The sequence below is a fragment of the Pristiophorus japonicus genome, chromosome 17 (assembly GCF_044704955.1).
Source record: "Pristiophorus japonicus isolate sPriJap1 chromosome 17, sPriJap1.hap1, whole genome shotgun sequence".
In the NCBI taxonomy this organism is placed as follows: Eukaryota; Metazoa; Chordata; class Chondrichthyes; family Pristiophoridae; genus Pristiophorus; species Pristiophorus japonicus.
The window spans coordinates 26,137,888-26,160,521 of record NC_091993.1 but is presented as its reverse complement, the minus strand read 5'-3'; the positions used below and the strand labels follow the sequence as shown (position 1 = coordinate 26,160,521).

The window sequence follows — 22,634 nt, the reverse complement described above, 5'->3', positions numbered from 1 at the left end:
GAGCGATAGAAACTAGCCGATTCAGACTAAAGGTGCTTACAGGTTGTAGTGTTCATATAGCGAAAAGTAAATAGAAATGTTATATGGATGGTGCACTCCTGGAATCTCATTGTTTCGATGTTTCCATTTGTGGTGAACCCAAAACTAGGGACCATAAATATAAGATAGTCATTAATAAATCCAATAAGGAATTCAGAGAAACTTCTTTCCTCACATAGTGGAGAGAACTCGCTTCCACATGGAATAGTTGAGGCAAATAGCATAGATGCATTTAAGGGGAAACTAGATAAGCACATGAGGAAGGAATAGAAGGATAGGTGGATAGGGTGAGATGAAGTAAAGTGGCAGAAGACTCATGTGGAGCACAAACACTGTCTGTGGTGTAAATTCTGCGCAATGAGCAACATTAGTCTAAAGCAGGGGTGTCCAAACTCAAAGACAGAAGCAAAATACTGCAGATGCTGGAAATCTGAAATAGAAACAGAAAATGGTGGAAATACTCAGCGGGTCAAGCAGCATCTGTGGAGAGAGAAACAGAGCTGTTGAGTATTTCCAGCCTTTTCTGTTTCTGTGTCCAACCTCTAGTTCTTTGCCATTTACAGCACTTCAGTGTTGAAAATCACGCCAGCGAAGCCCAGATAACGCAGTCTTTTTTACATTTGTTAAGGGTAGTACTGCACTCCCATGCTCCAGGCAACCTGAGTCAGAGATGGGGCTAAATCATTGTAGCCTTGATTCTCTGACTCACACATTCTGCAAGTGGGTTCCCTGCTGGGAGTGCAGAATTATCCTAATATTTCTTCCTGTTTATTGTGCTTGAATTTTATGGACTTGGAATTTTGAAAAGCAGTTTTCTGAGTGCCGTTGCCTCAATCGGTGGAGTAAACCTACATCAGAACACTTGAAACTGTACTGTCAGCAACTTGAGAGACATGGAAATGAATGGCGATATATTGATTCAAACCTTATTTGTGGCCCCTAAAACTCCATATAATGCCCCTACCAAACTAGCACACAAAGTCAACAAGTGGGCTCCTCTGGTCTAAGGTAGACACCATTACTCCTGTTACTTTGAAGAATCGAGAAAAGTTGCTAAGTGACCTGGAATATCAGTGCTGTATAATGCATTAGAACATTAGGATTTTTGGGAACAGAAAAACATTAGGCCCAACAAATCTGTCCCTTACTGATGAATCAAAATAGCAGGCCACTGAGTGATCATGCTTCCCATTTATAAGGGCCCTGAAATTATATCGTATTAGACAGACCCTCGTGTTGAAGATGACCCACTTCCACATCAAAAAGGGATGAGTTCATAGATGTTTCAATGAGGGACCTGACATTCTAGGTCCCGAACTACATATTGAAGGGTGGAAGATGCCTGTGCGTGGATTTCTTTAACATGTGGTGGCCGTTGCACACCAGCCACCACACGGGCTCAACAGAGCTAGGTCTTGATCCAGTGGCAAGGGTTAACCAAGATGACTGGAGACCAAGCTCTGCTGCACGGACCTAGTGCGCACACATACTCCTCACCCTGCAATGTACACATAATGCAACTGTAGGGAACTCCTGTCTCTGATCTTATAATTGAGGTATTAAACCATTCAAAATTAAGATTGCTTCCTCCATTAAAATAGCAAAGGAATTACATATGCATGCATTAAGTATTCACGCACTAATATTGTGCAGTGTAATTTCAAGGTCATGCAGAATTTCAAATCTAAGTGAAGCTATTGGGAGAGAGTGTATAGTGGAGATAAGATGCTTCCAGCAAAAGGAAGAGAACATCAGAACTGAAGTCAATTCACTTTACCGAAGCATAGCTGCAATTACCAGCCAAAATATTGTTGGTGAAGGAGAGTTGCCTGCCAACTTCTTGTCTTACCAATGGTGTACGTGTTGAAGCATGTTCTAAAAAGAGATAATAGAAGACAAATTAAAGCTTAATTGGTACAAACTTTATTTTGAAAACTGTGTTGGGTAGTCAGGTCTCGACAAAGAAGCACAAGCCTATCGCTCTATATCTCTCTTGGATTCTAAGGGAATCAAGGGATATGGTGATCGGACAGGAAAGTAGAGATGAGGTTGAAGTACGGGGTTGGGGTACGGTAGCATAGTAGTTATGTCACTGGACTAATAACCTACAGGCCTGGACAAATAATCTGGAGACGTGAGTTCAAATCCCACCACGGCAGCTGGGGAATTTAAATTCAGTTAATTAAATAAACCTGGAATGTTTTGTTAAAAGCTAGTATCAGTAATGGTGAACATGAAACTACTGGATTGTTGTAAAAAAAAATCTGGTTCACTAATGCCCTTACCCGGTCTGGCCTATATGTGACTCCAGACCCACAGCAATGTGGTTGACTCTTAACTGCTCTCTGAAATGGCCCAGCGAGATACTCAGTTGTAGCAAACCGCTGCAACAAATTCAGCACCTTCACCACACGGACTGTAGCGGTTCAGTAAGGCGGCTCAACACCACAAGCGCAATTAGGGATGAAACATAGACATAGAAACATAGAAAATAGGTGTAGGAGTAGGCCATTCGGCCCTTCGAGCCTACACCACCATTCAATAAGATCATGGCTGATCATTCACCTCAGTACCCCTTTCCTGCTTTCTCTCCATACCCCTTGATCCCTTTAGCCGTAAGGGCCATATCTAACTCCCTTTTGAATATATCCAATGAACTGGGAATAACATCTCTCTGCAGTAGGAAATTCCACAGGTTAACAAATCTCTGAGTGAAGAAGTTTCTCCTCAACTCAGTCCTAAATGGCTTATCCCTTAGCCTTAGACTATGTCCCCTGGTTCTGGACTTCCCCAACATCGGGAACATTCTTCCTACATCTAACCTATCCAGGATGGGCAATAAATGCCGGCCTTGCCAGCGACGCCCACATCCCATGAACGAACAAATAAATAAAAATAAAAGATCAGCCATGATCTTACATAGAAACATAGAAAATAAGTGCAGGAGCAGGCCATTCAACCCTTCGAGCCTGCATCGCCATTCATTATGATCATGGCTTATCATGCAAACTCATCCCTAACATGTCTAGTCTTGTCAGAATTTTATACGTTTCTATGAGATCCCATCTCATTCTTCTAAATTCCAGTGAGTATAAGCCTAACCGTTCCAGTCTTTCCTCATATGTCAGGCCTGCAATCCCGGGAATCAGTCTGGTGAACCTTCGCTGCACTCCCTCAATAGCAAGAACGTCCTTCCTCAGATTAGGAGATCAAAACTGCACACAATACACAAGGTGTGGTCTTATTGAATGACAGAGCAGGCTCGAGGATCCTATTTCTTATGCTTTCTAAAAATGCACATTTTCTAACCATCAAAAATTTACCCTGTCCTTATAATAAATGTGAAAATGTACAATTAGGGTGAAGTCTTAATTAGATCGATGCATTGCTTTCATTGCCACCACTAATCTACAAAATAGTGTGGAGCCAGTGCTTTAAATTCACATAATTATTTTCTATGTACTTTAATGCTGACTTGGAAAGTGTTAACATGTTGGGTGTAGTGCTAATATTTAAACCAGAATCAGTAGTCCAACTCTAGAATTGTTCTAATTTAGCACCAAATATCATATTATTACAATAAATGATGTAAAGGTACACACGTCAGGTGTAATTTTGTTCCCGTTTGTGCAGAGTGCTTTCAGCTGCAACAAACCGAAGAGGATTTTAGCCTTGTGTTAAGACAACATTTTGAAAGTCCATCACCCCAAGGCTCACTGATTAAGACATTCAGTAGCAGAGCTGTAGACAGTCGGAAGATCACAGGCTCAATCCCTGGTCTGTGCGGAGTTAGATTATCTTATTCAAGCAGCAGTTGGGGGACTCTCGATGGCCTTAGGGCGGGGAAGAATCAGCCAGAGTTCCTATTTCTCATTGCTATACAGTCAGTTTAGCTGGAAACATGTGGGACCATAACCCAGCAAGAATCATCACCTTCAGAAAATAAAATAAAAACAGAATTAAGAAAATACTTGAATCTTGCTAAATGCTGGACTATTGATCTTATTCAAAATATTGTTGATGTACCAACCTCCAAGAAGGGAGAGGAGAGCAGGTGGCCAAATCTCCAATGATCTCTAAATCTTACAAACAACACTGCAGGCATGGTATGTGGAAGGCAGCTCTTGTGGTTTCTCAGTGGGTAGTTTCAGAGCAGCTTTGTTTGGAGACCTGGGAGCTTTCGCTCCCCCCTTATCCAAGGATGGTACATGGTGCAGATAAAACACACAGTAAAGGAAAATCTTGCCCTAAAAAAAATACTCCTGAATAGGACCCTTGGATGAATTATCCCATCCCTCAGGGGGAGTCGCGATTCCCCCAGCTGTTGCCTCGACTAAGATCATTTAATGCAACAGAGACTAGGGACTGAACCTGTGATCATCCTAATCTGTAGAGCTCTGCTATTCACTGCCTTAATCAGCTGAGTTGTTTATGGCAAGGGTTGTCATCTTAAACACAAGAATAAAACTCTGTTAGATTTGCTACAGCTGAAAGCACTCGGTACCAACAGGAACAAAAAGACACCTCACATCTGTGTACTTCTACATCGTTTTATTATAATAATGAGTCTTGGTCAATATTTGAACATTTCTGGTGTCAGATTATTGATCCCATTTAAATATTAGCACTGAACCCAACCAATTCACACTTTGGGTCATCATTAAAATCGCGCAAAATAGCTATGGTGTGCATTGCACCAGGGAAAGGTATGAGCGGGTCAGAATTATAGAGCGCCGAGTCACATCAGCGCCTCATAGGTCAACGACAGGAGAGATTAACCAGCTTTGAATGGAATACTTGAAAGTATAAACCGCTCAACGCATATAACAGGCAAATCGCATTAGTACCAACGCAGCCACTATAAGTGGTGGGGGTAAATAAAACAGAAAATGCTGGAAATCTCAGCGGGTCAGGCAGCATCTGTGGAGAGAAAAACAGAGTTAACATTTCAGGTCAATGATCCTGTGTCAGAAGCGGTGGGAGAGTGTATATAGAAAATATTGAGTCTCGAGTTCAAATGGATAGCATTGACTCTGCAATATTTTGTAGATTAGTAGTTGTTAATGAATTTAAGACAATACAGGTTGAACCTCCCTTATCCGGAACCCTCGGGACCTGGCCTGTTCTGGATAAGGGACTTTTCCAGACGAGGGGTGGTCACGTTAAATTGGATGTTACAGGTACTGAGAAGGGGATATTGGAGCTGGCTGACTTGAAGCTGGGAGTGCGGCAGAGAGATTATGGGGGGAGAGAGGGCGGGGGGCGGTGGATCGCGGGGTCAGACCAGCGATTGCGGGAGTCGGCAGCAAGGAAGGACTTCAATTTGTTCATTTCGGAGTTCTGCGCATGCGCCACCCGGTGGCCGGGAATGGTTCTGGACAAGGGGTGGTTCCGGATAAGGGAGTTCTGGATAAAGGAGGTTTAATCTGTAATTTAATTTTTCAGTTCAAATGACAAGCAAAACCCTTCACCTGAACCCCATAATTTTGATTATTTACTTATAATTCAATTAGTCATCCAGTATCCTCCATTATTGGAGATCTGGGCTAACACTTCAGTGCAGTACAGAGGGAGTCTTCCTAGGCAGTCCCCCGGAGGATGACTTGCTTCCACACTTAAATGAGTTCTAAGGTGACTGATGAGACCAATGCAGGATCTATGGTCTCTGTCACAGGTGGGGCAAATGGTGGTTCAAGGGACAGGTGGTTGGGGTGTTTGATTTGTTGTGCGCTCTTTCCGCTGTTTGCGCTTGGCTTCCGTGTGCTCCCGGCGAAGAGACTCAAAGTGTTTATTCAAATAACAATTGCATACTGCAATTAATTGTCTGTGAAGCACTTAAGGATTTCTTTTTGAGAGATGTGATAAGGCTGTGTATAAAATGCAAGTTCATTATTTCTAGTGATTAAATTCTGTCTTGAGTTAGCTGGAGCAGCAGTTGGTATTTAGTGCCATGGAGAAATGGGATTTTCGGTAGGAAGATAATCCTTATTGTGCAGAATTAACTTTTCTCAACCCTGACTTTTCTCGGGGAAAAAAAGGTCAGAGTTCGCACTGCTGATTATTGTCCAGTGACAAACTGCAAATCTGTGGTGAGGATTGGGCAAGGCTGTGATGCCTCCCATGATTAAATAGCCTTCTGACACTCACTGTTTAGGCTCACATATGAAGAATTGCCACTTGGTCACACCACTGGAACTACATCAACAACAACAACTTGTATTTATATAGGACATTTAAGTTAGTAAAACATCCCAAGGCGCTTCACAGGAGCGTTATCAAACAAAATTTGACACCGAGCCACATTAGGAGATATCAGGACAGGAGAAGACATAAGCCTTGATATCCTGCAAATCCACTGGGAGGATAGACGCACCAACGTCAGTGTTCTCGCTCAGGCCAACATCCCCAGCATCGAAGCACTGATCACGTTCGTCCAGCTCCACTGGGCGGGCCACATCGTCCGCATGCCTGACACGAGACTCCCTAAGCAAATGCTCTACTCGGAACTCCTACATGGCAACCGAGCCCCAGGAGGGCAGAGGAAACATTTCAAGGACACACTCAAAGCCTCCTTGATAAAGTGCAACATCCCCACTGGAACCTGGGAGTCCCTGGCCTAAGAGCGGCCAAAATGGAGGAAGAGCATCTGGGAGAATGCTGAGCACCCCGAGTCTATCACCGAGAGCATGTAGAAAACAAGCGCAGGCAGCGGAAGAAGCGTGCGGAAAACCAGACTCCCCACCCACCCTTTCGTTCAACGACTGTCCCACCTGTGATAGAGACTGTAATTCCCGTATTGGACTGTACAGTCACTTTAAGAGTGGAAGCAAGTCTGTTTACACTGTACATTAATGATTTAGATGAGGGGATTAAATGTAGTATCTCCAAATTTGCGGATGACACTAAGTTGGGTGGCAGTGTGAGCTGCGAGGAGGATGCTGTGAGGCTGCAGAGCGACTTGGATAGGTTAGGTGAGTGGGCAAATGCATGGAAGATGAAGTATAATGTGGATAAATGTGAGGTTATCCACTTTGGTGGTAAAAACAGAGAGACAGACTATTATCTGAATGGTGACAGATTAGGAAAAGGGGAGGTGCAAAGAGACCTGGGTGTCATGGTACATCAGTCATTGAAGGTTGGCATGCAGGTGCAGCAGGCGGTTAAGAAAGCAAATGGCATGTTGGCCTTCATAGCAAGGGGATTTGAGTACAGGGGCAGGGAGGTGTTGCTACAGTTGTACAGGGCATTGGTGAGGCCACACCTGGAGTATTGTGTACAGTTTTGGTCTCCTAACCTGAGGAAGGACATTCTTGCTATTGAGGGAGTGCAGCGAAGGTTCACCAGACTGATTCCCGGGATGGCGGGACTGACCTATCAAGAAAGACTGGATCAACTGGGCTTGTATTCACTGGAGTTCAGAAGAATGAGAGGGGACCTCATAGAAACATATAAAATTCTGACGGGGTTAGACAGGTTAGATGCAGGAAGAATGTTCCCAATGTTGGGGAAGTCCAGAACCAGGGGTCACAGTCTAAGGATAAGGGGTAAGCCATTTAGGACCGAGATGCGGAGGAACTTCTTCACCCAGAGAGTGGTGAACCTGTGGAATTCTCTACCACAGAAAGTTGTTGAGGCCAATTCACTAAATATATTCAAAAAGGAGTTAGATGAGGTCCTTACTGCTAGGGGGATCAAGGGGTATGGCGAGAAAGCAGGAATGGGGTACTGAAGTTGAATGTTCAGCCATGAACTCATTGAATGGCGGTGCAGGCTAGAAGGGCCGAATGGCCTACTCCTGCACCTATTTTCTATGTTTCTATGTTTCCTCGATTTCGAGGGACTTCCTATGATGATGATGATATTAATACCCTCGAGGCAGAGAGTGGATTAATATCTAAACAAGAGGGAACACATCCCCAACTCGCCATTTACACACCCGTTGCCACTTTTACGGCTAAAGAGAGGCCGCTATCATCAGAAGGGAAGCCAAAGTTTTCCTCAAGGGGTCGGGGGAACACTCCTGCTCCTCCGGGCCCGCAGGAATGCTATAAAAAGCACTTGCCTCGAGCTGTGCGAGTGTCCCATCTTAGAGAGTCGAGACACTTCATTAACATATTTAAATAAGGCTCCCATCATGCAATTGGGAGCCCGATTTAAATTTTACAGTTGCTGTGGTGGTTTCGCAGTGAAAGGGAGATGGAAGCTGACGGCTCCAGAAGGCAAGAGCTTTTTATAGCACTCCTTGTGGGTCAGAAAATAAACACTTGCAATTATGAAGCGCCTTTAATGACCACCGGATGTCTCAATGCGCTTTACAGTCAATTAAGTACTTTTGGAGTGTGGTCATTGTTGTAATCTGGGAAACGCGGCAGCCAATTTGCACACAGTAAGCTCCCACAAACTGCAATGTTATAGTAACCAGATTGAGGGATAAATATTGGCCAGGACACCTGGGATAACTCCACTTCTCTTCCTCGAAATAGTACAATGGGATCTTTTACGTCCACTTGAGAGAGCAGACCTCAGTTTAATGTCTCACCTGAAAGACGGCACCATCAACAGTGCAGCACTCCCTCAGCACTGCACTGGAGTGTCAACCTGGATTTTTGTGCTCAGGGCCCTGTAAGAATGTAATTATAAGTTCCCTCACCAAGGCAATGCACTGCAGGTACAGTATGTTACTGTGTTGCCCTGTCTGTGCTCATGGCCAGATAAAGGGCTCTTCTTAGAACATGAATTGATAACTCCGAACTGACACTGCCGTTCGTTTTCTCCAAATTATTTATTCCGACTGTGGTAAAATATTATTTTTTTGGAGCATGTAACAGACTACACTATGGATTGGAAAATGTTGGCAGATTTTCACAAATTTTCATCTCCACCTCCGAGCAGATGACAAGAAGAGGAATGCTCTGGATAGACACGTTGGTTCACTTTGGCTCTCACATCATCATTTATATACATTTATTTCAAGCAATCTCCAGCTATACTCACACAAGTCATACTATTTTGACTGGTGATATGTTAATTCTCTGAGATCAGGAACATTTAATTTCATCAAAATGTAGTTAGTTTAAAATGTATTACTAGCGCTGTGCAAGTAATGAAAATACAAAGACTACAAGTATATTTTTATTGATTGAAGGAATTATGTCCACATCAATTTGAGGGACACCAGTGGTGAGGAATGGAACATGTTTCATTTTCAAGCGCCCAGTTGTCAGCATCAAGTACTTGCAGTTCAGGTACATCATAGTATAGTATAACCTCCGCTCTACCCAGCAAGGTACCTCAGAGATGCACCTCTTGTTGCACCAATGTGAGATTTTTCAATTTCCCACGCAGCCACAGCAATCCACTACCTTGCGGTCTCTCTGAATGAGACTGCCAATTATTTCAGAGCCTGGAGCAGTTTCGTGCTATGTGCCCATGCTGACTTTGAATTGGGTTGAGGCTTGCAAAATAATATATTCTTGGGACATGAGCGACAGTGAAGGAGTGGAATATATATCCAAGTCAGGCTGGTTTGCAACTTGGAGGTGATGGTGTTTCCATGATCTTGCTGCTCTTCTCCTTCTCAGTGGTCGAGGTGCTGTTGAAGTAAGTTGTGCGCTGCATTCTGTAGCTGGTATATACTGCAGCTAGCGGTGGTGGAAGGGGTGGAATTGATATAGTGGCAGGGGCGCTGATCAAGCAGACTGTTCTGATCTGGATGGAGTCAAGTTACTCGATTGTTGTTGCAGCTGCATCTGCCCAAGTGAGTGGTGAGTATTCCACTGCACTCAGACTTGAGCTTTGTAGACCGTGGAGAGGCTTTGAGGAGATGAGGAGCTGAGCCACGCATCACAAATTACCCAGCCTCTGCAGTGGTCTTATAGACATGTTAGTGATAATGGCTGGTCCAGTTAAGTTTCTGGTCAATGGTGAGCCTGTGCTGACGTTGTTCCTGATGGTCCCCTGGGGGGAGGTAGCCTACATAAGACCTGCTCAATGTACGACTTGTATTAAATTATATTTGAGCTCGTAGCTCTACTGCATTTTGTTTCATGAATATCTGTAACAATATTTTGAAAACACAATCAAAATTTCAAACCAAAGCTTGTAAATTATCCAGCTGAGAAACACATTTTGCTTTGATCCTCTGTTGTCACGTGGACATTATAAACTGAGGTGTACTCTGACAATCTCAGAGCACAAATTTCCATTTCAAACAGCTTTCAGTTATTTGATGAATCTGGTTGTTTCATATTCTCCTGAGCATAAAATGGTACATTAAAAAGTACTGTTTAATGTTTGCAAATGTCTCCCCTGCTTGGTTTTCGAAGTTATGCTGAACGGTGTGTGGTCGTCACTGAAGACAAAGACTTGGAAATGACAAGATTAAAGTTGGACTAGGTAATTAGCACAGGTTGGACCTCTCTGGTCTGGAAACATCCGTGGTTCGGCATTAGTTGGGCCTGAGGGTCTCTAACTTTAAACGGTGTTTCAGAAAGTGGGCTCGGTTGCTGCTGTGGTGTGGCGATTGGCTGGGAGCGGCTGTCAGTCAGTGAGTGTGTGCGACGATTGGCTGGAGCAACTGTCAGTCAGTGAGTTTGTGCGCGGGTGCTGAGGGAGCCGCCCACAGGTTCCAGCACGTACACACACAAACACACACACACACACACAGAGAGGAGCCCGAGCGCTGTCGTGACCTCCCGTGGTTCGAAAAATTCTCTTTTGGCACCGGTCAGGTCCTGAGGGTGCCGGACCACAGAGGTCCAACCTGTATATATAGATGGAAAATAAAAATATTGCCCTGTCATGACATCTCCCATATCAATACTTAGTTGTATTTATTGTGGAACACTATGGCCAATGTCCCCTGTAAGCCACACGGTCATGCAGCTATCTGCTGGTCCCACACAGCCCGTGATCAGCTTTTCAACTTTGAAATTTCACACATGTGCGAAACTTTGAATGGACCACGCGGCCCGTTAAAGGGAACGTGAATCCCCCACTCCCCCCCAAAAAATTAGGGGGAACATTGGCCATGGCCCTGATAGTTACGGGAAGGGGGCGGTGAGGGTGCAGCAGCGGGAAACCGGGAAGTATGGATTTCCTGGAGGTCCTACTGGATTTACCGGCAGGACCTGCTTTAAATTTTTGGATTTTGTTTCCCAGCCGGCAGCCAGCCAGATTGAGAAATAAAAACAGGAAATGTTGGAAATACTCAGCGGCTGAGGCAGCATCTGTGGAGAGAGAAACAGAGTTAACATTTCAGGTCGGTGAACTTTCATCAGAACTGGAAAAGGTTAGTGTAATGACTCAAGAGTCTGGTTACTGTAAACTCACTCAGGTGCAACCTGATCCATCTTTATTCCAGCCCGAGAGTGCCAGCGTGACAAAGACACCCAGCTTATATACAGGTGACCAAACCCACATGCCACATGCGTACAGCCTGATGACCTCCAACCATGGCGCCCTCTGGTGTCTGATGACACCCAAGCATTAATACATAACAACATCCCCCTTTAAAAACACTTAAAAACAGTCATTTTACAAATTAAGACAGTCTGGGGCTTTCCTCTCACGAGTTGATCGTCTCAGTTCAACTTTGGCTCTGGGCGAGCGTTCTGAGTCCGTTGAGATTGAGGGCTGAATAGCCGATCTGATGGGAGTGGTCATGACCACATCAGAGACTGAAGGTTCAGAGTCTGTAATGTCAGCAGAGTCCTCTGATGAGTGAACAATGGTTGGTTGGTCACTGACTGCATCTTTCTCACTCGTTTCCAGTTCATCCGTGTGCCGCAGTTTAACCTGGTCAAGGAGTTTCCTGTATGTTTGCCCATTTTGAGCACGACAATAAACACTCTGTTACCCTCCTTGGCTGTAACAGTACCGGCGATCCACTTTGGACCTTGACCATAGTTCAGTACATAAACCGGATCGTTGACCGAGATGTCACGTGACACGGCAACACGATCATGACACCATTGCTGACTTTGATGTCTGTTTTCAACACCATCATTCAAATCAGGATGAACAAGAGAAAGCCTGGTCTTGAGATTTCTCTTCATCAGTAGTTCAGCAGGAGGAACCCCAGTAAGCGTATGAGGTCTTGACCTTTAACTGAGCAATATACATGACAACCGTCTCTGCAGTGAGCCCTGAGTTACACGTTTCATACTTTGCTTGATTGTTTGAGTGGCACACTCTGCTTGACCATTAGAAGTAGGCTTGAATGGAGCTGATCTCACATGTCTGATGCCATTGAGTTTCATGAACTCCTGGAACTCAAGACTTGTGAAGCAAAATCCGTTGTTGCTCACAACAATGTCAGGCAAACCATGAGTGGCAAACATGACACAAAGGCTCTCAATGGTAGCTGTAGACGTGCTGGATGACATAATAACACTCTATCCACTTAGAATATGCATCTACTACGACAAAAAACATCTTTCCCAGGAACGGGCCCGCAAAAGCAATGTTAATCCTCGACCATGGTTTGGATGGCTACGACCAAAGACTCAGCGGAGATTCCGCTGGTACTTTACTTAGCTGCATGCAAGTATTGCACTGATGCACGCATGATTCCAGATCAGTCAATTCCAGGCCACCATACATGAGACCTAGCAATGGACTTCATCATGACAATACCAGGATGAGTGCTATGAAGTTCACATATTTTTCTCTACCTTTCTTAGGCATGAGTACACGATTACTCCACAGTAAACAATCTGACTGAATGGACAGCTCATCCTTGCGACGGTTGTAAAATTCGCGCATCTCCATGGGTATGGCAGAGCAATCATCACTGAGTACACACCTTTTCACAACCGATAAAATAGGGTCATGGCTGGTCCAGATCCTAACTTGTTGAGCAGTGACAGGGGTTCCTTCAGTTTCAAAAGCATCCATTACTAACAGTAGATCTGCAGGTTGAGGCGTCTCCATCTCAGTTATGAGTAAGGGCAGACGACTCAGTGCATCGGCACAATTCTCAGTACCAGGTCTATGATGGATGACGTAATCATAGGCAGACAATGTCAGCGCCTACCTTTGAATGTGGGACGATGCATTGGTATTAATACCATTGTTTTCCGCAAACAATGAAATGAGTGGCTTGTGATCCGTTTCTAGTTCAAAACAAAGACCAAACAAGTACTGGTGCATTTTTTTTACCCCATACACACAGGCCAAAGCTTCCTTCTCTACCATACTGTAAGCTCTTTCTGCTTTAGACAGACTTCTCGAAGCATATGCAACAGGTTGTAGCTTGCCCAATTCACTTGCTTGTTGGAGTACGCAGCTAACCCCATATGATGAAGCATAACAGGCCAATACAAGAGGCTTACGCAGATCATAATGAACAAGCAACTTGTTTGACCATAGCAAATTCTTGGCTTTCTCAAAGGCTCTATCTTGAGATGCACCCCAGACCCAGTTGTCGCCTTTTCTTAGTAACACATGCAGTGGCTCTAATAAAGTGCTCAATCTGGGTAAGAAATTACCAAAGTAGTTGAGTAGCTGAAGGAACGAACGCAGCTCTGTCACATTCTGAGGCCTGCGTGCATTTTTGATGGCCTCAGTTTTCGCAGCAGTGGGCCTGATGCAATCAGCAGGAATTTGACTTTAGGTGCCATGAATACACACTTCGCGCATTTCAGCCTGAGTCCCACTTTGTCCAGACGCTGTAGGACTTCTTCAAGATTGTTCAGATGTTCAGCAGTATCGCGACCTGTGACCAGAATGTCATCTTGAAACATGACAGTTCTAGGAACGGACTTCAGTAACTCTCCATATTCCTCTGAAATATGGTTGCAGCTGAACGAATCCCAAAAGGACACCTGTTGTAGACGAACAATCCTTTATGGGTGTTGATGCAGGTGAGTTTCTTCAAAGTGTTGACAAGCTCCTGGGTCATATAGACCGACATCAGATCCAGTTTCATGAACGATTTTCCACCAGCTAGCATGGCGAACAGGTCATCAGCCCTTGGTAACGGATACTGATCCTGTTTCAAAAATCGGTTAATCATAACCTTGTAATTTCCACAAATCCTGACAGTGCCATCTGTTATGTATGCAACCCTATGTAACCAGCATTCTACCGCCACCAGAGGGCGTATCTGTTGGAGTCCCAAGGGATCCCAGCACTGTATATAAGCAGGCCTCCCATGCTGTACCAACACTCTGGAGTTAGAATAAAGAGATTAAGGCCATACTTATTCATGTCTACAGTACTCAATCACATTACTTTATTATGCACGTAACAACTGGCAATGAGATAATGAACCATCATGCGAAAATGCAGAAAACTGCTAGTATCCTGGAGAAATTCTCAGAAGGGGATGATTGGGAGGCCTTCGTGGAGTGACTCGACTAATACTTCGTGGCCAACGAGCTGGAAGGGAATGAGAACGCTACCAAACGAAGGGCGATCCTCCTCACCATCTGTGGAGCAACAACCTATGGCCTCAAGAAGAATCTTCTTGCTCCGGTGAAACCAACAATCAAATCGTAAGAAGAACTGTGTACCGGGAGCACCTAAATCCGATGGAGAGCGTTCTGATGGCAAGGGATCGATTTTACATGTCAATGGTCTGAAGGCCAGGAAGTGGCGAGCTATGTCGCCGAACTAAGACGCCTTGCAGGACATTGCGAATTTGAAGGATTCCTCGAGCAAATGCTAAGAGACCTTTTTGTGCTTGGCATTGGCCATGAGGTTATCCTTCACAAACTATTGACTGTTGAAACACCGAACCTGAGCAAAGCCATAACGATAGCCCAGGCACTTATGCCCACCATCATCATCGTAGGCAGTCCCTCGGAATCGAGGAAGACTTGCTTCCATTCCCAAAGTGAGTTATTTGATGGCTGAACAGCTCGATACGAGAGCCACAGACCCTGTTACAGGTGGGACAGACATTCGTCGAGGGAAGGGGTCGGTGCTGGTTTGCCACCGCTCCTTCTGCTGCCTGCGCTTGGCCTCCTCATGCTCTTTGCATTGAGACTCGAAGAGCTCAACGCTCTCCCGGATGGACTTTCTCCACCTCGGGCGGTCTGTGGCCAGGGTCTCCCAAGTGTCAGTGGTGATGTCACACTTTACCAGCGCAGCTTTGAGGGTGTCCTTATAACGTTTCCGCTGTCCTCCTTTGGCTCGTTTACCATGAAGTAGCTTCGCATAAAGCATTTGCTTAGGGAGTCTCGTATCTGGCATGTGAACTATGTGGCCTGCCCAGCGAAGCTGATTGAGTGGGGTCAGTGCTTCAATACTGGGGATGTTAGCCTGGTTGAAGGCATTGATTTTGGTGCGCCTGTCCTCCCTGGGGATTTGCAGGATCTTGCGGCGACATCGTTGGTGATCTACCTCCAGCGACTTGAGGTGCCTTCTATACATCATCCATGCCTCAGATCCATACAGGAGGGTGGGTATTACTACAGCCCTGTAGACCATGAGCTTGGTGGTAGATTTGAGAGCCTGGTCTTCAAACACTCTTTTCCTCAGACGGCCGAAGGCTGCACTGGCGCACAAGAGGCGATGTTGAATCTCCACATTAATGTCTGCCTTTGTTGATAAGAGGCTCCCGAGATATGGGAAATAGTCCACGTTGTCCAGGGCCGCGCCGTGGATCTTGATGATTGGAGGGCAGTGCTGTGCGGCGGTGACAGACTGGTGGAGGACCTTTGTCTTAGAGATGTTAAGCGTAAGGCCTATGCTTTTCATATGCCTCAGTGAATATATTGACTATATCCTGGAGTTCAGCCTCTGAATGTGTGCAGACGCAGGCGTCATCCGCATACTGCAGCTCAATGACGGAGGATGGGGTGATCTTGGACCTGGCCTGGAGGCGGCGTAGGTTAAACAGCTTCCCACTGGTTCTGTAGTTTAGTTCCACTCCAGCGGGGAGCTTGTTGATTGTGAGTTGGAGAAGGCGGCGAGGAAGATCGAGAAGAGGGTTGGAGAGATGACGCAGCCCTGTTTGACCCCGGTCCGGACGTGGATTGGGTCTGTAATGGATCCGTTGGTAAGGATCACGGCCTGCATGTTATCGTGAAGCAGGCGAAGGAAGTTGACAAACTTTTGGAGGCATCCGAAACGGAGGAGGACGCTCCATAGACCCTCACGTTTGACAGTGTCAAAGGCCTTTGTAAGTTCGAAAAAGGCCATGTATGAGGGCTGGCGCTGCTCCCTGCATTTTTCCTGCAACTGTTGCGTTGCAAAGACCATGTTTGTTGTGCCCCGTAGGGGACGAAATCCGCATTGTGATTCCGGGAGGAGCTCCTCGGCCATAGGGAGAAGACGATTGAGGAGAACTCTAGCGACAACTTTCCCAGTGGCTGATAGCAGGGAGATTCCCCTGTAGTTGCCAGGTGGACTTGTCCCTTTTAAAAAAAATTGTCACAATCACTGCATCTCTGAGATCTCCCGGCATGCTCTCCTCCCTCCAGATGAGAGAGATGAGGTCATGTATCCGCACCAACAGCGCCTCTCTGCCATACTTTAGCACATCAGCAGGGATTCCATCCACACCCGTAGCCTTGTTATTCTTGAGCCGTTTTATGACTTTGCCTACCTCGTGGAACATTGGAATTTCACTGTGTTGGTGGCGGGTCGCATGCTGCGAGATGGAGTCGAGAACACTCGAGTCAAAGGCAGAGTCTGGATTGAGGAGATCTTCAAAGTGCTCCTTCCATCGGACCCTGACAGCCTCGGTGTCCTTGATGAGTGTTTCCCTGCTCTTGGCCAGGAGTGGGGTGGGACCATGGGAGTTTGGACCGTAGGTGGCCTTGACTGCAGCGAAGAATTCTCACATATCGTGGCTGTCGGCCAGTTGTTGTATCTCCTGTGCTTTCTCCATCCACCACCTGTTCTTTAGGTCCCGGGTTTTTTGTTGGACCTGAGCCTTGAGCTGTCTGTAATGTTGTTTTGCAGCTCCCGAGTTGGGTTTTTGCTTGAGGCTCAGAAATGCTTTGCGCTTGCGATCTATTAGTTCTTCGATCTCCTGATCATTTTCATCAAACCAGTCCTGATGTTTTCTGGTTGAGTGACCAAGTGTCTCTTCACAGGCACTGGTTATAGAGGCCTGGAGGGCAGACCAAGCGCTATGAGCATTCAGCATCTCAGGATCATCAAGACATGCCAGATTGGCTGTGAGGCGCTGGCTGTATAGGGCTCTCTTAGCTGGGTCTCTAAGTGCCCCGACATTAACTTTTTTGCGGAACTGCTTCTGCTGTCCCCTCTGCTTTGGGGCAATGTTAATGTTGATGATTAGGCGGTGGTCCGTCCAGCAGTCGTCAGTTCCTGTCATGATGCCGGTGATGCGCACATCCTTGCGATCCCTGGCTTGGACAATGACATAGTCAAGCAGGTGCCAGTGTTTGGAGCGAGGGTGTTGCCACGATGCCTTGTATTTGTCCCTCTGGCGGAACAGGGTGTTCATGCTCTAGACATTTTGTCAGGAGTAGGATACCACTGGAGTTGGCTTTCCCTATTCCCTCTCTGCCAATCATGCCTCCCTAGAGGGCTGTGTCTTTGCCGACCCTGGCATTAAAATCAACCAGGAGGATCAATTTGTCGCCCGTGGGGACGTGGGACAAGGATGTCTCGAGGTTGGAATAAAAACTCTCTTTAGCCTCATCCCTTGCATCGAGTGTAGGGGTGTACGCACTTATGACTGTGGCGCATTGGTTCCGGAATAGGGTAATACGAAGAATCATGAGGCATTCTTTAACGCCACAGGGGGAATCTTTGAGGCAGTCGACCAGCTCATTCTTGACGGCAAAGCCGACTCCATGAAGGCAGCATTCTGCCTCTAGTTTCCCTTTCCAGAAGAAGTGTAACCTCCACCATGTTCCTTCAACTGGCCTTCCCCTGCCCTGCAGATCTCGCTTAGGGCGGCGATGTCAATGTCAAAACATCTGAGTTCCCGGGTAACTATGGCGGTGCGACGTTCCAGCCTGTTGCTGTTGCGATTGTCCATGAGGGTCCTGACGTTCCAGGTCCCGAACTTCATACTGATGAAGTAGAAGATGCCTGTGCTCGAGTTCTTTTAACGTGAGATGGCCGCTGCACACCGGCAACTACACGGGCTTAGCTGAACAAGGTCTTGGTCAGTGGCAAGGGGGTCCAAGACAACTGGAGACCAGGCACAGCTCGATAAGCCTAATTGCCTACGGTGAAGTGTTGGCCGCAAGCTCGGCGCTGAGTAGCGCCATTGATGGTAGATGGTCCGAGGCTAGGTTGGGGGGGCAGGCATTAGGAAGGTGACTTCCAAAGTTATTTTAATAGTTAAAAGTTGATAAAGATTCCCAATTTGTTTTAAAAATTTCTAAGAGTTGTGAAAAAGTCTAAGATGTAAATCAATAATAGGTTATAAAAGTTTCCCCAGTTTAAAAATGTTTTAAAGGTTGTTAAAAAGTCAAAGATGTAGATCAATAATAGATGTTAAAAGTATTTTGATTAAAAGTCAAAAATGTAAGTTTTAAAAGTTCTCCCAAATTGTTTACAAAGTTTAAAAGTTGATTAAAAGTTTAAAAATTAATTAAAAGTTGGTTAGGAGTTTAAGGCTTTGGGTTGAACGCCACTGCCGTGGTCCCTTCGGCCGGTTCAGCGCTGGCCTGGAGTCCCTTCAGCCGGTTGAACGCCGGCCTCGGAGTCCCTTCGGCTGGTTCGACGTCCCCGGAGTCCCTTCGGCTGGTTCCACGTCCCCCCGAATCTGTCAGCACAATAAATACCTGGTGTGCGACCACAGGGACAGGCGTGGGCAGGTGTGGAGTCCCTTTGGCCCAGGACAAAAATGGCCGGTGCGGGGTCCCTTTGGCAATTGCAAGGTAATGTTTATTTGTTATCCCGCTGGGGCTGCTCAGGACCCGGTGGGCTGCTCAGGGCCCGCTGTGTGTTGTCCCACTGGGGCCCGGGACCGGTGTGGAGTCCTTTCAGCCCGGGATAGAAGTGGGCTGTCGCGGGGGTCCCTTTGGCCCGGGATAGAAGCGGGCCGTTGCGGGGTCCCTTCGGCCCAGGACAGAAACGGCCGGCGCGAGGTCCCTTCGGCTCGGGACAGAAGTGGCCGTTGCGGGGTCCCTTCGGCCTGGGCGATACCACCAGTGATAACACCAAACAAATTTTGCAGCATATAGATGTTTCAGCAAGTACTGTACACAAGGTTACGTCGTTTTCAGGCAGAAATGCACATGGCAGAATGTACACGTCTGCAGCTGCACGACCTCGGATGACTCAGAGTCCGCCATCAAGTGTTAACTGCCTCGCATTAACACCTTGTTGGCGCTGCGGAGGTGATCATCGAGCCCATTTATGTCGCTTCAAACACTATGCGTGCAAAGGCTGTGGAATAATGGGAAACCTCCAGCGAGTGTGCAGACAAGCTGCAAACCCTGCAAACCATCATGTTGCAGAGGAAGACCGATCAATGGCGGATCAAACTGAACTAGAGACTCAAACCGAGGAGGCAGAAGTGTACGGGGTACACACCTTCACCACGAGAGGTCCACCGATCATGTTAAAAGTTGAACTAAATGTAATTCCAGTATCCATGGAATTGGGCACAGGTGCGAGTCAGTCCACCATGAGCAAAAAGGCCTTCGACAGGCTGTGGTGCAACAAGGCACACAAGCCCAAGCTGAGCCCCATTCACACCAAGCTGAGAACTTACACTGAAGAGCTTATCCCTGTAATTGGCAGCGCAGCAGTAAAAGTCTCCTATGATGGAGCAGTGCATGAACTACCACTATGAATAGTACCAGGAGATGGCCCCACACTATTCGGCAGAAGCTGGCTGGGAAAAATCCGCTGGAACTGGGACGACATCCGAGCGCTTTCGTCCGTCGACGACACTTCATGTGCCCAGGTTCTGAGCAAGTTTCCGTCATTGTTTGAGCCAGGCATCGGAAGCTTCTCGGGGGCATAGGTGCAGATCCACTTGATTCCCGATACACGACTCATCCACCACAAGGCACATGCAGTGCCATACATGATGCGAGAGAAAGTGGAGATCGAGCTAGACAGGCTGCAACGAGAGGGCATCATTGCACCGGTGGAGTTCAACGAGTGGGCCAGTCCGATTGTTCCGGTTCTCAAGGGCGATGGCACGGTCAGAATTTGCGGGGACTATAAAGTAATGATTAATCGTTTTTCGCTGCAGGACCAGTACCTGCTACCCAAGGCAGACGACCTATTTGCGATGCTGGCAGGAGGAAAGACGTTCACCAAGTTGGACCTCGGCCTACGTGACGCAGAAGCTGGCGGAATCTTCGAAAGGCCTCACCTGCATCAACATGCACAAAGGTCTGTTCATCTACAATCGATGCCCGTTTGGGATTCGATTGGCTACGGCTATTTTTCAAAGGAACATGGAGAGTCTGCTAAAGTCAGTTCCACGCACCGTGGTTTTCCAGAACGACATACTGGTCACAGATCGGGACACCATCGAACACTTGCAGAACCTGGAAGAGGTTCTAAGTCGGCTAGATCGTGTGGGACTCAGGTTGAAATGTTCGAAGTGTGTTTTCTTGGCGCCAGAGGTCGAGTTCTTAGGGAGAAGAATCGCGGCAGATGGCATCAGACCCACCAACACCAAGACGGAGGCCATCAATGTACGTGCCGAGACCACAGAATGTGATGGAGCTGTGTTCTTGGGACTCCTCAATTATTTTCGTAATTTCTTACCCAGGTTAAGCACTTTGCTAGAACCTCTACATGTGTTGCTACGCAAGGGAAATGACTGGGTATGGGGGAAATCACAAGAGACTGCTTTTGAGAAAGCCTGAAATCTGTTATGTTCCAATAAACTGCTTGTCCTGTATGATCCTTGTAAACGTTTAGTGCTAGCTTGCAAGGCGTCTTCGTACGGGGTCGGGTGTGGGTTACAACAAGCAAATGAATCGGGAACATTGCAACCGGTCGTGTATGCGTCCAGGAGCTTGTCCAAGGCCAAAAGGGCCTACAGCATGATTGAAAAAGAAGCTCTGGCATGCGTTTACGGGGTTAAAAAAATGCATCAGTATCAGTTTGGGCTTAAGTTCGAGTTAGAAATTGATCATAAGCCACTCATATCGCTATTCTCAGAGAGCAAAGATATCAATACCAATGCCTCTGCTCGCATCCAAAGATGGGCGCTGATGTTGTCTGCATATAACTATGTAATTCACCACAGGCCAGGCACAGAGAACTGCGCTGATGCCCTCAGTCGGCTACCGTTGCCCACCACTGGGGTGGAAATGGCACAGCCTGCAGACTTGCTCTTGGTGATGGATGCATTTGAAAACGAAAAGTCACCCGTTATGGCCCGCTAGATCAGGACCTGGACCAGCCAGGATCCTTTACTGTCCCTTGTAAAAAAACTGTGTCCTCCATGGGAGCTGGTCCAGCGACTCAGTGGAAATGCATGAAGAGATCAAGCCATTCCAGTGGCGTAAAGACGAAATGTCCATACAGGCAGATAGTCTTTTGTGAAGTAATCGCGTGGTTCTGCCCAAGAAAGGCAGGGAAACGTTCATATGCAACTTACACAGTACTCACCCAGGCATAGTAATGATGAAAGCTATAGCCAGATCCCACGTGTGGTGGTCCGGCATCGACTCAGATTTGGAGTCTTGCGTGCGCCAGTGCAACACTTGCTCTCAACTGAGCAATGCACCCAGGGACGCACTGCTAAGTTTGTGGTCATGGCCCTCCAAACTTCTAGGATCCACGTTGACTTCACTGGCCCATTTCTAGGCAAAATGTTCTTGGTTGTTGTGGATGCTTATTCAAAGTGGATTGAGTGTGTAATAATGTCGGTAAGCATGTCCACTGCCACCATCGAAAGCTTACGACCCATGTTCGCCACGCACGGCCTGCCTGATGTCCTTGTCAGCGACAATGGGCGGTGCTTCACCAGTGCTGAATTCAAGGAATTCATGACCCGTAATGGGATCAAGCACATCACATCTGCCCCGTTCAAGCCCGCATCCAACGGCCAGGCAGAACGGGCAGTCCAAACCATCAAGCAAAGCTTGAAACGCGTGTCGGAAGGCTCCCTGCAGATCCGCCTGTCCTGAGTCCTGCTCAGCTACCGCACCAGACCCCGCTCGCTCACCAGGGTTCCCCCAGCCGAGCTGCTCATGAAAAGGGCGCTCAAAACAAGGCTCTCTCTCGTCCACCCTGATCTCCATGATCACGTCAAGGGCAGGCGGCATCAACAAAGCATGTACCATGATCGCGCAAATTTGTCATGCGATATTGAAGTCAATGACCCTGTATTTGTACTCAACTATGGACATGGTCCCAAATGGCTTGCTGACACTGTCATAGCCAAAGGGAGCAGGCTGTTTCAGGTCAAACTCGCAAATGGACTAACTTGCAGAAAGCATTTCGACCAAACCAAACTGCGATTCATAGACAGCCATCGACCCTCCGACACACACACACAAGTGGCAACCGACATCACGGTTGACCACAAAGCTGAACTCATCATCCCCAGCAGGCCAGCAAGGTTAGCTGCGCAGCAGCCCAGCGAAGAACCAACCAACTCACCTGCACCTGCATTTGTACCAAGACGATCAACCAGGGAGCGAAAAGCCCCAGATCGTTTCACCCTGTAAATAAGTGTACTATTG

General features: G+C 46.8%; 1 long non-coding RNA gene across 1 annotated transcript in view; it reads right to left on the bottom strand.

Annotated features, from left to right (window-relative positions):
- Nucleotides 1-1,888: 1,888 nt before the first annotated feature.
- Nucleotides 1,889-22,634, bottom strand: part of LOC139227621 (uncharacterized) — a 31,490-nt gene continuing 10,744 nt past the window's right edge. The window contains exon 3 of the long non-coding RNA XR_011587444.1: nt 1,889-1,914. This is a non-coding gene — a long non-coding RNA (uncharacterized lncRNA). The remainder of the gene's footprint in view (nt 1,915-22,634) is intronic.